Raw genomic sequence first — 15135 nt, 5'->3', positions numbered from 1 at the left:
TTCCTACTACTGACTTAAACTGTATTGTCTAGTAGTAAGCACAATTAATTTTCATAAATGACCTTAAAGAAATGCTCAAGTATCATTTTCTTTCTAATTTTTTTTATTTTTGGCTTTTTAAAAAGATTTTATTTATTTATTTTTAGAGAAGGAAGGGAGAGAGAAAGAGAGAGAGAGAGAGAGAGGGAGAGAGACATCAATGTGCGGTTGCTGGGGGCTATGGCCTACAACCCAGGCATGTGCGCTGACTGGGAATCCAACTTGCGATGCATGGTTTGCACCCACGCTCAATCCATGGAGCTACACCAGCCAGGGCTATTTTTGGCTTTTTTGTGTGTTATTTTTTCCACATTTTAAAAATTGCTGTTCAAGTACAGTTGTCTCCATTTTCCCCCACCACTCCCCCCCACCCCAGCCATCCCCATTTCCCACCCTTGATCCCAGCCCCCTCTGGTTTATTCCATGTGTCTTTTACATTTTTTTTTAAATTTACTTTATTGTTGTTCAATTACAGTTGTATGCATTTTCTCCCTCTCCCTGCCCCCAACCCCAGCCAAACCCACCTCCCTCCCTTGCTTCCAACCTCCCTCTTGGTTTTATCCATGTGTCCTTTATAGTAGTTCCTGAAAACCCTTCTCCCTTTTCCCTCCATTATCCCTGCCCACCTCCCCCCAGATTACTGTCAGTTTGTTCTTAATCTTTCTACACTTACTACATATCCAAGTATGACAGTGTTGATTCAGTCTGAAACAAAGGATATGATGTGACAAAATAAGCTTTCAGAGTTTGAACACAAAATTGGTAATCAAAAGTAATTTTGAAGAAAATAAATATACTTAGGTTTTTTACTTCCTTTTATGTGCATTATAAGTGAATACTGACTTTAATTGATATATTACATTTCTAGGTGTCATTCTTCTAAAGTTTATATTTCCAATAACTGGTCTCAGAAAGATTTTACACAGAACATATTCTCTGTGCATGATTTAGTAAGAAAGGAAACCTAAAAAGACAATAAAGGCATTTCAAAATATATAAAATCCTTTCAAGGTGTGAAAGGATCTGTTGATGTTTATTGTTTTCCTCTGCCTTGTCATACAAGGTGCATTAATGAAATTGAACTAAGTATATCGATATATATATCACTACTTTTTGTGATATACAATGAACTCTTCTCTAAAGTTTATGTACCGATTTAAAAGGCCAGTATAAGACATTCCCTAATTGCTTGTCTTGATTTTGCTGAAGACTGATATGATTTCACTATGCAAATTCTTTTGATTTTTTTCCTTCGTGGTTTTTTAAATTTATTTTCCTTGCAACAATGACAATGCATGTCCTTAATAATACAGAAAGGTCCAGATGTAAATAGTAACTTAAAGTTCTTGCTGCACTTAAAAAGAAAAATCATGTGGTCCTTTCAATATTTGAACTGCCAGGCAATGACATCTGTAGTTTCATCTCTTTTTTATCTCACTGAAATAAATATGACACTTTAAATATGTAAACATCTTAATTTTATTATATATCTCTGTCTTAACGTAATTTAAGTTGTAGTTACATCATGGGAAATATTTTAAAGGTAACCCATATTCACAGTGCCTATGTTATGCTTTTTGAAGTTTATACACATCAGACATGTATTTTTGGTTTGACATAAGCTACTATTGTAATTTTTTGGCATGTTTTTGTTAAGAGTTTTTTAAAAGATTTTATTTATTTATTTTTAGAAAGAGAAGGGAGGGAGAAAGAGAAAGAAACGTCAATGTGAGGTTGCTGGGGGCCGTGGCCTGCAACCCAGGCATGTGCCCTGACTGGGAATCAAACCTGCGACACTTTGGTTCGCAGCCCACTCTCAATCCACTATGCCAGCTACGCCAGCCAGGTAGAATTTTTTGAAGGAATGGTAACTTCTCAAGGATTGTGAATAAACACATTTTTACATTTAAAAAATCTCCTACTTACTAATGTCTTCTTAAGTGGATTATGCTTTTGATGTTCTACCTAAAACTCATCACCAAACTCAAGGTCACATACTCTCCTGTACTATTTTAGAAGTCTTATAGTTTTCCATTCTATATTTAAGTCTATGATCCATTTTGAGTTAATTTTTATGAAAAGTTTCAAGTCTCTAATTAGATTCACTTTTTTTTTTAAGATTTTATTTATCCATTTTCAGGGAGGGAAGGGGGATGGGGGGGAGGGGGAGAGAGAGACAGAGACAGAGAGAGACAGACAGACAGAGACATCAATGTGCGGTTGCTGGGGGTTATGGCCTGCAACCCAGGAATGTACCCTGGCTGGGAATCGAACCTGGGACACTTTGGTTCCCAGCCCGCGCTCAATCCACTGAGCTATGCCAGCCAGGGAGATTCACTTTTTTTTTTTATCTATGGACGTAACAGTTGTTCTAGCATGATTTATTGAAAAGACTCCTTTCACCACTGGACAGACAGCCTTCCTGCCTTTGACAAAGATCAGTTCACTATATTTGTGTGAGTCTATTTCTCAGCTCTTCAATCTGTTGTACTGATCTGAGTGTCTATCCTTTTACCAGGATAACATGCTGTCTTCATAACTGTAGTTTATATATTTATTTATTTTTGGAGAAAGGGGAAGGGAGGGAGAGAAACATCAATGTGTGGTTGCCTCTCACAGAGCCCCCACTAGAGACCTGGCCTGCAACCTAGGCATGTGCCCTGACTGGGAACTGAACTGGCGACCCTTTGGTTTACAGCCCACGCTCAATCCACTGAGCTATACCAACCAGGGCCATGACTGTAGTTTTATACTAAGTCTTGAAACCAGGTACTATGAGTCTTCCAACTTTGTGCTTTTTCTGCACCACTATTGTTACTTGTTAGTAATAATTTGCCTTTTCATAAAACATTTAGAGTCAACTTACCAACATCTACAAAATACCTTAATCAAATTTTGATGGAAATGGTACTGAATCTATACATCAAGGAAGGGGAAGTGATTTTAACAATAATGAATCTTCCAATCTATGAATACAAAATATCTCTCCATTTATTTTGATCTTCTTTGATCTCTTTCCTAGAGTTTTCTAATATTCCACCAACAGTTTTCCAATATTCCACCTAATATTCCTGTATCTATTTTTAAGACTTATACCCTAAGCATTTCATTTTTGTTTGATGTAAATGGAAGTCGTATTTTTTTATTATAAAGTCCAAGTGTTCACTGCTGGCACATAAGAAAACAATCAACTCTCATATAGTCACCATGTATAGTGCTTCCTTCTTATCCTCACTTATTAGTTTTAGGTTTTTGGAGGTTCTTTGAAATTTTCTACATAAACAATCTTATGTGTAAATATAGTTTTATTTCTTCCTTTCCAATAAACATTTTTGTTTTTCATGTATTATTGCACTAGCTAAGACCTCCGGTATTATGAGTAGGAGTGATGAGAAAGGACATTTTTGTTCCTGATCCCAGGAGGAAAGTTCCCAGACTTTTACCATTAATGTGAGGAGCCTATATATAAGGCTAAAGGCAAAAGGAGCTATTCACAAGCACTATACTCTAGTGGATAAGGTTGTTTCCCACAGGGTTTTTTGAAACTTTTGAAATAGCTATACATACATGTATAGCAGAATTGAACAATTAGTAAATGCACAGCAAATGTTAGGAGCTTGGTTGCTACCTACCAGTGGATGATTATAGACAAAGAGAAATGAATAGAATCACTCATTTAATCATGGTAATGGATTAAAGTTGGAGACATCAATATGAATTCATGTTTGGGTTAATATAAACACATATAGATAAATATAAAAATATTTGTAGTCCTGGCAGGTGTGGCTCAGTTGGTGGGAGTGTCTCCTATAAACTGAAAGGTCGCAGGTTTGATTCCCAGTCAGAGTACATGCCTGGGTTGCCAGTTTGGTCCCTGGTCAGGTCACATACAAGAGGCAACCAATTGATGTTTTATCTCTCATACAGATGTATCTCTCTCTCTTCCCCCGTCCCTCCCTCCCTCAAACCAATAAGCATGTCCCTGGGTAAGGATTAAATACATATTTGCAGATATGTATATATATATTAGTATACATATTCTGTCAGCTGAAACAGCTAACTATATGATACAAAATCCAGGTGCAATAGTAAATTGTCTATACACTAGCAATGAACAATCCAAAAATAAAATTAAAGCAATGCCACACACAATAGCATCAAAAACACTGAATATTTAATAACTCAATAAAAAACAGATTTGTACAATGAAAATTACACAATGCTATTGGAGAGAGTTAAAGCAATCTAAATAAATAGATATCTCATGTATAATATGCATGATGGTCAAGATAACAATTCTCCCAAAATTGATCTATATATTCAGTGAGAATCACTACCAAAATTACAGCAGTTTTTTTTTCTGTGGGGCAGGGGGAGTTGATTATAAATAACAATGATTAAACTATTGGATATGTACAGCAATAAGATGAACTTACACTCTTATGTCACAACATACATAAACATTAATCTCAAAATATAAGCAGAAATCTAATTGTAAAAGGTAAAACTAAAACTGTTAAAACACACAATAAATCCTTGACACATTGGGTTAGGCAAAGGTTTGCTAGATATGATACTGAAAAAATCTTCCCTAAAAAAAATAATGAAAATAAGCTTTCAATAAAAATCAAAACTTTTTATTTCATAAGACACAATTATGACAATTAAAAATACAAGACATTTATTAGAATACTTGCAAACTACCAAATATAACAATGGTCAACGCGTATGCCACAAGAATTTTTAAAACATACAATACCTGACTATTTAGTCTGGGGCACTGATGCCTTTTCCCTTGGATTGTAAAATTTAAAAAATAACAACAGCCAACATAACAATGGCCACCTGATGTGAATAAATAAAAATCATACTTTTTTTTTGGGGTCAGAAGGGCAAAAAACAGATTTTTTCGTGTGCTGCAAAATTTTAGTAATTAGTTTATATGTGCAAAGAGATGAGAAAAAATAAAAGTCACAGAACTAATACAATCCTATCATCCAGAATATATTAAGAACTGTTATAACTTAGTAATAAGGCAAACAATCCACTTAAAATTGAACAAAAATGTTTAATGGACATTTCACCAAAGAAGATACATAAATGGCTAATAAGAAAATGAAAAAAAAATCCTAATTCATTAGTCAATAAGGAAATACAAACTGAAACCACCATGAGATACAATTTTACTCCAACAGAACACAGTAACAGATGTAGACAAAGATAGAATTATTGGCCTTCATACATTACTGATGGGGTGTATTATGTTACAGTTATATTGAAAAAAAACTTAAGATATTTCTAAACAAAGTTAAATACAAATCACCGTGTTATTCAACAATTCATACACAAGAGAAATGAAAACATATTCATAAAAAGACTTCCACATGAATGTTCACAGAAGTATAATTTATCATAGCCAACAAGATAGAAATAACCCAAATTCTTATCAAAGGTTTAACAGAGAAACAAGTGGTATATTCTAAATGTGGTATACAACTGAATATTATTCACAAATAAAAATAAATGAAATACTGATCATATAGTAATACTGACCAATCTCAAAATAATAATCTATGTAAAAGAACTCAAACACAAAAGACTATATATTAAATGATTACAGAATTATGAAAGGGCCAGAAAAAGCAAATCTACAAAAAAAAAATTAGTGCTTGACTGGGATTGAGAGTAAAAACCGAGATTAAGCGTAAATTAATATGAAGAATATTACTGAGACAGTGAAAAATGTTATAAAACTATATTACGGTCATGATGGCAGAACATATAAATTTTACTAAAAATTGTTTATACATTTTAAATGAATAAATTATATGTAAGTTTTTTCATTAAAAGTTGTTTAAAACTGAAATGGTTAACACAACAGCAGTGATATGAAATAAAATACAAACCAATCCACCTACTCACTTACTCTATCCAACCAGAAACCCAACCACCAACATACTATACACCACAAACAGACACACATGACACACACATACAATACAGGCACACAAAAATTAAAAGTAAAAAGGTGAAGAAAAATATAGCATAAAACACTAACCAAAGAAAAAGGTTGAGAATCAACATTAATTTGAAACAAAGTAGATATCAAAACAAGAACAATTATTAGAGGATAAAGAGGAATGCTATGAAAAAATAGAGTGGTGACATCTCCAAAAAGACATAACCATATGTATATGCATCTAATAAATTTTTCAAAATGCATGAGACAATAAATGATAGATGTGAAAGGACAAGTAGGTAAACTGAAAATCAGTTTGCTATTTCAACACTCTTTCAAAAATAATATGAACATTTAGAAACTCAAAAAGATATGGAAGGCCTGAACACTATCAAACAACTTGATATAATTGAAGAACACTCCAAACAATAAGGACAGAATATACAGTCTTCTAAAACACACATATGGAACTTCCAGCCAAGATGGAGGTATAGGTAGATGTACTTTGCTTCCTTGCACAACTAAAAGGATGACAATAAATTTAAAAACAAAAAACAACCCAAGCTGCCAGAAAACCAAACTGTAGAGAAGTCCGACAGCCAAGGAGTTAAAGAAGAAACATTCATCCAGACTGTTAGGAGGGGCGGAAACAGGCACCCAGACAGTCAGGTTGGAGAGGATGCCCAGCAAGGACCTGGCCATGCAAGGTGGCAGCTGGCTGACTGAGCGGTCCCACATTTGTGTGCAAATAAAATGGGAGGAACAACTGGGGAGAGAAACAGAGAACACAACCCAGGGTTCCAGTGCAGGGAAATTAAAGCCTGAAAACTTCTGGCTGTAAAAACCTGTGGGGGTTGTGGCAGTGGGAGAAACTCCCACCCTCACAAGAGAATTGTTGGAGAGACCCAAGGGGTCCTAGAATGTACACAAGCCCATCCACCCAGATATCAGCACCAGAAGGGCCTAATTTGCTTGTGGATAATGGGAGAAGTGACTGAAAGTAGGACCAGAGCTAAGCAAGCCACATTGTTCCCTCTCTTGACCTCTCCTCCACATACAGTGTTACAAGGCAGTGAAGTAGATTGCACCACCCTGGTGAATACCTAACGCTCAACCCCTTACTATGTAACAGGCACATTGAGACAACAAAATATATCCCAAATGAAAAAACATATCAAAACTTCAGAAAAAGAATTAAGCGATGAACAGATGGCCAACCTATCAGATGCAGAGTTCAAAACACTGACAATCAGGATGCTCACAGAAATGATTCAGTACAGACACAAAATAGAGGAATAAGTACAGGCTATGCAAAGTGAAATAAAGAAAAATATACAGAGAACCAACAGTGACAAGAAGGAAACCAGGATGCAGATCAACAGTTTGGAACAAAAGTAAGAAATAAGCACTCAGCCAAACAGAGCGAAGAAACAAGAATTTTAAAAAATGAGGAGAGGCTTAGGAACCTCGGGGGCAATTTTAAACATTCTGACACCCGAATCACAGGCGTGCCAGAAGGAGAAGAGGAGGAGCAAGGAACTGAAAATTTATTTGAACAAATAATGAAGGTCAATTTCCACAATCTGGCGAAGGAAACAGACTCCCGGGAAGTCCAGGAAGATCAGAGAGTCCCAAAGAAATTGGACCCAAGGAGGAACACACCAAGGCACATCATAATTATATTACCCAAGATTAAAGATGAGAGAATTTTAAAGGCAGCAAGAGAAAAGGAGACAGTTATCACAAAGGAATGCCCATAAGACTGTCAGCTGATTTCTCTCAAAAGAGACGTTGCAGGCAAGAAGGGGCTGGAAAAAAGCATTCCAAATCACGGAAGGCAAGGACCTACATCCAAGATTGCTCTATCCAGCAAAACTTTCATGTCCATAATATAAAATTGGAGAAGCCAAAGAAGTTATATGTATGACCCATTGACATGAACTAAGTTGTGGGGAATGCTGGTGGGAGAAGGGGTGCAGGGCAGAGGGGGATAAAGAGAGGAAAATATGAGACAACTGTAATAGCATAATCTATAAAATATACTTAAAAAATACACATATGTAACGTTCACCAAGGCAGATCATGTTCTTGTCTGTAAAACAAATCTCAATGAATTAAATATATAATAATAGCCCTGGCTGGTGTGGCTAATTGATTGAGTACCACCTGTGAACAAAGAGGTCATCAGTTCAATTCCCAGTCAGGGGACATGTCTGGGTTGTGGGCCAGGTTCCCCATTTGGGGGCATGTGAGAGACAATCAATCAATGTATCTCTCACACATTGATGTTTCTCTCTGTCGTCTTCTTTCCTTCCCCTCTCTCTAAAAAGTAAATAAATAAAATCTTTTAAAAAATTAAAAGTGAAAAATATACATAGTAATAACCCAAAGGGCATTCTCAGCACATAAAATTAAACTAGAAATGAACAATAGAGAAATAACAAAAAATTTCCAAAGCATTGAAAACTAAACAACAAACTTCTAAATAACACATAAATCAATGAGAAAACTTCACGGGAAAGTAAAGAATGGATTGAGCTAAAAGACAATGAAAATATAATATAACAAAATCTGTGGGATGCAGCTAAAGCAGGGCCAACAGAAATTTATAGCATTAAACAAACATATTAGGAAATGAAGACCTAAAAACAGTAACCAAAGCTTGCACTAAAGGAACTAAAGAACAAATTAAATCTAAAGCAAATGAAAGGAAAAAAAAATAAGATCTAGAGCAGATATAAAAAACAAACACAATACCAAAAAAATGAATAAAACCAAAAGCCCTTTTTAAAAAAACACTGATATAATTGATTGACCTGTAGCCAAAGTGCCCACAAAAAGAAAAAAGGTGGGGAGGAGGAAAGAGAGAGAGAGGCCAATGACATTAAGAGGAAAATGAAGGAATACTACAAACAACTCTATGCTCATGAATTTGATTAAATTACATAAAAATGAAACAACTGTTTGAAAGACAGAGTCTATGGCCATACCACACTGAACACACCTAATCTCGTCTGAAAGACACGGATTACCCAAACTTGCTGAAGAAAACCTGAATAGCTCTAAACCTAGAAAATAAATTGAACTGAAAGCTACAAACTTCCTAAAGATTAAGATTTCAGGCCTGGATGGTTTCAATGGTGAATTCCACCAAATAATCAAGCATGAAATAATACCAATTCTACACAATCCATTCCATTAAAGAAAAGGAGAGAACATATTGCAATTATGAATCCCTGTTCAAAAATTACCAGAAAAGTATGAATCAATATGTCTAATGAACATAGATACAAAAATTGTCACAAAATGTTAGCAAATCAAATACAGTAACAAAATATATAAAACATATCCTAATCAAGTGGGTTTCATCCAAGGAATGCAGGGTTAATACAACATTTAAAAAAATCAATGAAATTCTACATCAATGATTTAAAGAGGACTAATCATCTCAACGCATTTAGAAAAAGGCATTTGAAAAACCACACTTTCTTGATAAAAATTCTCAGAAAACTGAAAATAGAATGGGAAAAACTTATCCTAATAAAGGGCATCTATGAAAAACCTATGGAAAATAAAGATTGGAAAGAAGGAAAATATGCCCTCCCGCTCTACCCTATTCAACATTGAATTAGAAAGATGACTGCTCCGGCTGGTGTGGCTCAATGAATTGAGCATGGGCCTGGGAACCAAAGGATCACTGGTTCGATTCCCACTCAGGGCACATGCCTGGGTTGCAGGCCAGGTCCCCAGTAGGGGGCCCTTGAGAGGCAGCCACACATTGATGTTTCTCTCCCTCCTTCTCCTTCCCTTCCCCTCTGTAAAAATAGATAAATAAAAATCTTAAAAAAAATGATTTATATATATATAAAAAGGACAACTAATACAGCAAGACAATTATAAGGCATACATGTTGGAAAGAGAGGAATTTAAAAGATCTTTATTTATAGAAAACATTATTTTCCATCTAGAAAATCTTAAATAATCTACAAAAAAAAAACCTCTTAGAACTAAAAAGTGAGTTTAGCAAGATTACAGAATATAAAGTCAGTAAACAAAAGTCAATCATATTCCTAAATATAGCTATTAATAACTGGTATTTGAAATGAAACAGATAAAAATACAATTTATAATAGCAATTCAAAAAATAAAGTTCTTATAAATCTAACAATATAAGTGCAGAACCTAGATGCTGAAAAAAAATTATGAAATAAACCAAAGAAAATATAGATAAATATGGAGCAATACAATGTCCATGAATCAAAAGACTGAGTAAGATACCAAATCTTCCCAATATTATCTATAGATTCAATGTCATCCCAATCAAAACCTGAGCAACCTCTTTTTGTAGATAGGGAGGGGCAATAATGTGGAAAGAAACCTTCTCTGAGACACAAGGGAAGCACAAGGGAAGACTTAACCTAAGGGTAACAGCCATTTAGGAAAACCAGAGGCCAAGCCAAGCTCACTAAGTAGGAGTGTCACTCTGACAAAGGAAGCCACCTCTTCTACTTTAGTTCCACAACAACAGGGAAAGATTTTGCCAAGGGTAGGGGCAGGGTGTAACAACAGAGACCTCACAAGATATCCCCAAGGGAAATAACTTAATTTGTAACACAAGGGGGAAAGTTCAACCCAGAGGGTACTCTCCAAAAGAATAGAAATTTGAATTGTAAGCAATTAAGAGGAGACTGTTAAGTACTTGAGATTAACAAATCAAAGAAACACCAGTTAAAATTTTACCAGAGAGAACCAGGGACAGAGAGAAAGGCTCAAGAGTCCTACTGAGGTCTGTATGTATGCTCTCTGACCTCAAAGGAATTAAACTAGACATCAACAGCACAAAGATAACTGAAAAACTTCAAAATACTTTCAGATTAAATAAGACACATCTAACTAGGACATGAATCAAAGAAGAAATTTAAAAAGAATTTAAAATGTATTTTGAGCTAAATGGAAATGAAAATACAACTTATTAAAAGTTGCAGGATGCAGTGGCAGCAGTGCTTAGAGGGAAATTTATATCGTTGAATGAACCTATTAGAAAAGAAAAAAAAAAGATCTAAAATCAAAAATCTAAGTCACCACCTTAGAAAAAGTAGAAAAATAAGAGCAAATTAAATCCAAAGTAAGCTAAAAAAATAAATTAAAAACACAACAGAAATCAGTTAAAATAAAACATCAAATCAACAGAAAAAAATCAACAAAACCTAAAACTTATTCTTACTAAATATCAGTAAAATCAACAAGGCTATAGCAAAGACAACTGAATAAAGAGAAGACACAAATTACTAGTACCTGAAATGAAAAATGACATCACTATTAACATTAAAGGGATATAGACTAAGAAAGAAGAAATACATGTGTCTTTGTTTGCAGATGACATGACCTCCTATGCAGAAAATCCTTAAGAGTTGACATAAAAATAAAAAACAAACAAAAAAAAAACCCTAGCACCAATAAGCAATTATACCAAGATTGCAAAATATAAGATTAACATACCAAAGTCAATCATTTTCCTATATACCAACAAGAAACAGGTAGAATTTGAAGTTAAAAACACAACACTATTCACACATCCCAAAATAAAATACAAGGTATAAATCTAACAAATATGTACAAGACCTATAGAGTAAAATTAGAAAACTCTAATGACAAAAATCAAAGAACTAAATAAATGGCGGCATATTCCCTGTTCATGGATAGAAAGACTAAATATTGTCAAGATGTCAGTTCCTCCCAATTTGATCAATACTCAATGTAATCCCAACCAAAATCCCAGCAAATTAATTTGTAGATGTTGACAAAATTATACTAAATTTTATATGGAGGGGCAAAAGATCCAGAATAGCCAACACAGTATTGGAAAATAATGTTGTAGGACTGACATTGTAAGACTTCAAGACTTGACACAAGTTAATATAAGTCTTAGTATGACATCCTCAGTGGCCACTGTGATAAAAAATCTCCTTTGCCTTTCCCTGGTGCACCCATTAGATTAAGCCCCCTAGAAGCTTAGCAAAAACCCTTAGCAAAAAACCCTTAAAAACCCCTCTTTCATTTGAATTGCTCTATCCACCCTTAACGAGGAAACCTGAAGCACTTCACCTATAGATCCTAACAAATATTAATATTTTTAATAATTAATGATATTTTTAAGAGGCACAAGCACAAAGGGCTGAAGGAAGGCATCCTGGGCCTGGACAACTTCCTGGTCAAATTGTAGGTTGCCCTCCCTGCAACCAGCCAGACAGCAGGGTGCTGCTCCAAAGCCACCTCACAATCAACTACAACAAGCCCTCATTCTCCACACCTCCTGAGAGCATCAGGACGCAATGCTGCTGGCCTGGCAGGTTCTGCAGCCACTGCGTGTGCCATCGTGCCATCACCCAATGTGAACAAATGATGCTGTTTCTTTTGATGTTTATTTCAAGATTCCAGAGACAACAGAAATGCCCTGGCTGTAGGGACTTATCTGGCTGGTGGAGACTTATATATCCAACACTTTTTGTTTCCATTTCTCAGGGAAATGAAAATGTTTAAGAAAAGAATTAAATGCATTAAGAGGTTTTTTGGGGTAAATAGCCCATAGTGAATTTTGCCCCAGAAAGGTGAAAGAACAAGCATGAAGACACTTCTGTTTGGACAGAAGCTAGAAGACAGAAAACCTGTACAATGTCACCATGAGCACCTGCAGCTGTATTAGTACCATTGGAATAATAAATTTGATTATGGTGGAAAATAGAAACACTGGAATGCCAGCCCTCACCAGTCAGATTGGTAATATTAAAAAAATGTGAAAATTGGGAAATCTGAATAAGATCAGTGGGTTGTGTCAATGTCAATTTCTTTCTTATATTTCCTACAGGTGTGCAAGATCTTATCAGTTACCTTTCAGGGAAAACTGAGTAAACAATACATGACTCTGTCTGTAATATGTCTTATATCTACTTGGGAACCTACAATTATTTTGAAATTTGAAAAAAAAATTTTGTAAAGGCACAGGCCCTATTTGTAGCGTTCAATTTAACCTCACATATGACTAACAAAAATGCATATACTGTAAAGTTAGTAACACCATTGGATTTAATAGTGAAGAGATTGAAAAAAGTTTCATTAAGAGAGGTTGGTTAAATATGGTAAATACAAATAGGGAAAAAGTAAGAATGACTGAAAATATATGCACATATATGTGTATCTAGGCATTGTGTATGTATATATATGGGCATAGTTATGACCAGTTTATTGTTAAGTGCAAAAAATATAATCAGCATGCTTGGTTAAAATCCTATATTCATTTAAAACTAATACACATACATACACACATATGTATATATTATATATAAGGAAAATATATTCAGCTGGTGAAGCTGTGAGGACACAGGTACCTACCTGCATACCTGACTGGTGCAATTGTTTTGGAGAGATACCAGCAATACTTAAAACAGCAAAAGCAATTAATAACTCCTATAAGAATCTATGCTATAGATACATCTTCAACAATACATATATATATATACCCACAAAGTTATTCATTGTAGTCTTGTTTGCAGTTGGAAAACACTGAAAGAATCTAAATGTCCATACACATACAACTACTAAATAAACTATAGTCCATCCAAACAATAAAGTACAATACAGCAAGTTAAAAAAATGAAGAAAACTTCTATTATCTGATATGGAGTGTATATCCTGCAAGTCACTCTATATCAGGTAATAGAAAAAATGGAAAAAATCTAACTCCAAAAAGATAATATAGTATACAAGCTTTCATGTAAGAATAAAAAGGGATATACAAAAATTATACATGTACCATGTCATCTGTGCAAAAGAAAAACAGGGAGGATAAAGCAGAAACTAAAATACTAAGACTGCCTACTTATAGGAAGTGGTTAGGAATGAAGTGGTAAGAATCAGGGAATGGAAAAAGGGTGTTAGGGGTGAGAAAGAGAGTAACTCTTCTCTTTGTAAACCTTTTTTGTATAAATCTGACACTTGGAACCATGATAATGTTTCACATAACCAAAAATTTTTTTTTAACATAACCATCATGTGAAGGTACTCCAAAATGGAATGCAAAGAATACATAAATTCTTTTTTTTTGTTATGTGAAATAAACAAATAAACCTAATGTATAACAAAGGATAACATAAATTGAATTGGGTAGATAAGACAAGAACTGGCTTAAGCAACTTTAGAAAGTATTTTTGACTACATATGGCAAGACAAAAGATAAACAAGACTGTACACTAGTACTGCACTCTAGTTAGGAAATCTGCTTCTCAGAGGGTACGTTTTAGTAAGTCTGAAACTCTTTATTTCAGACAAACAAAAACAAAAATTCTAACAATCTAATAATGAGCAAAATAGCCCTGGCCAGGTAGCTCAGTTGGTTAGAGTGTCATCCCAATATGCCAAGGTTGCGAGTTCGATCCCCAGTCAGGACACATACAAGAATCAACCAATGAATGCATAAATAAGTGGAATAACAATTCTACGTTTCTCCCTCTCCCTTCTTCTCTATAAAATCAACACACAAAAAAAGTTTTTAAAAATAATACAATAAAATTGTACAAAGTATATAAGTTGAGAATGAGAGCCAGGTTTCTCACTTAAAAAAAAAAAGAAATTACAGTTAATAATGGGAAGACTAGAGGAGAATGAACCCTGTGCTTTTAAATGAAATCCAACATATCAATATGAATTCATGGTTTTACGTGTAACATACATACAACCACACATAAACATATGTATAGGAAAACACACATAGAAATAAGGATATCCATGTATGTCAGTATAAACATACAGTTACTTAACTCTGTTGACTGAGAGGGCCTAGAAACAATGATACCCCAGTAACAATGAACACACAAATATTGTTTTGTAAAAGCCATTCTCCAATGACAGAAAGCAGGATTCTTTAGAGAAATGACTGATTCCACAGTAGTAGTGGGGGAAAAATAAGATGTGCCCAGAACATATTGTGATGCTAGAATGTATAGCAATGGTCAGAAAAATGAGAGTGCATATCAAACAAACACAGGACTCGGCCTGAAGGAAAGCCCAATGGCCAAACCTGAAAGTCACAGCAACAAAACAATGACAGTATTAGTTTATAACCGAAAGAATGAAATGAATAT

This window comes from Phyllostomus hastatus, unplaced genomic scaffold (assembly GCF_019186645.2).
Source record: "Phyllostomus hastatus isolate PE091 unplaced genomic scaffold, TTU_PhHast_1.1 phas_contig_30, whole genome shotgun sequence".
Classification (NCBI taxonomy): domain Eukaryota; kingdom Metazoa; phylum Chordata; class Mammalia; order Chiroptera; family Phyllostomidae; genus Phyllostomus; species Phyllostomus hastatus.
Note: the sequence above shows the minus strand (reverse complement) of the source record.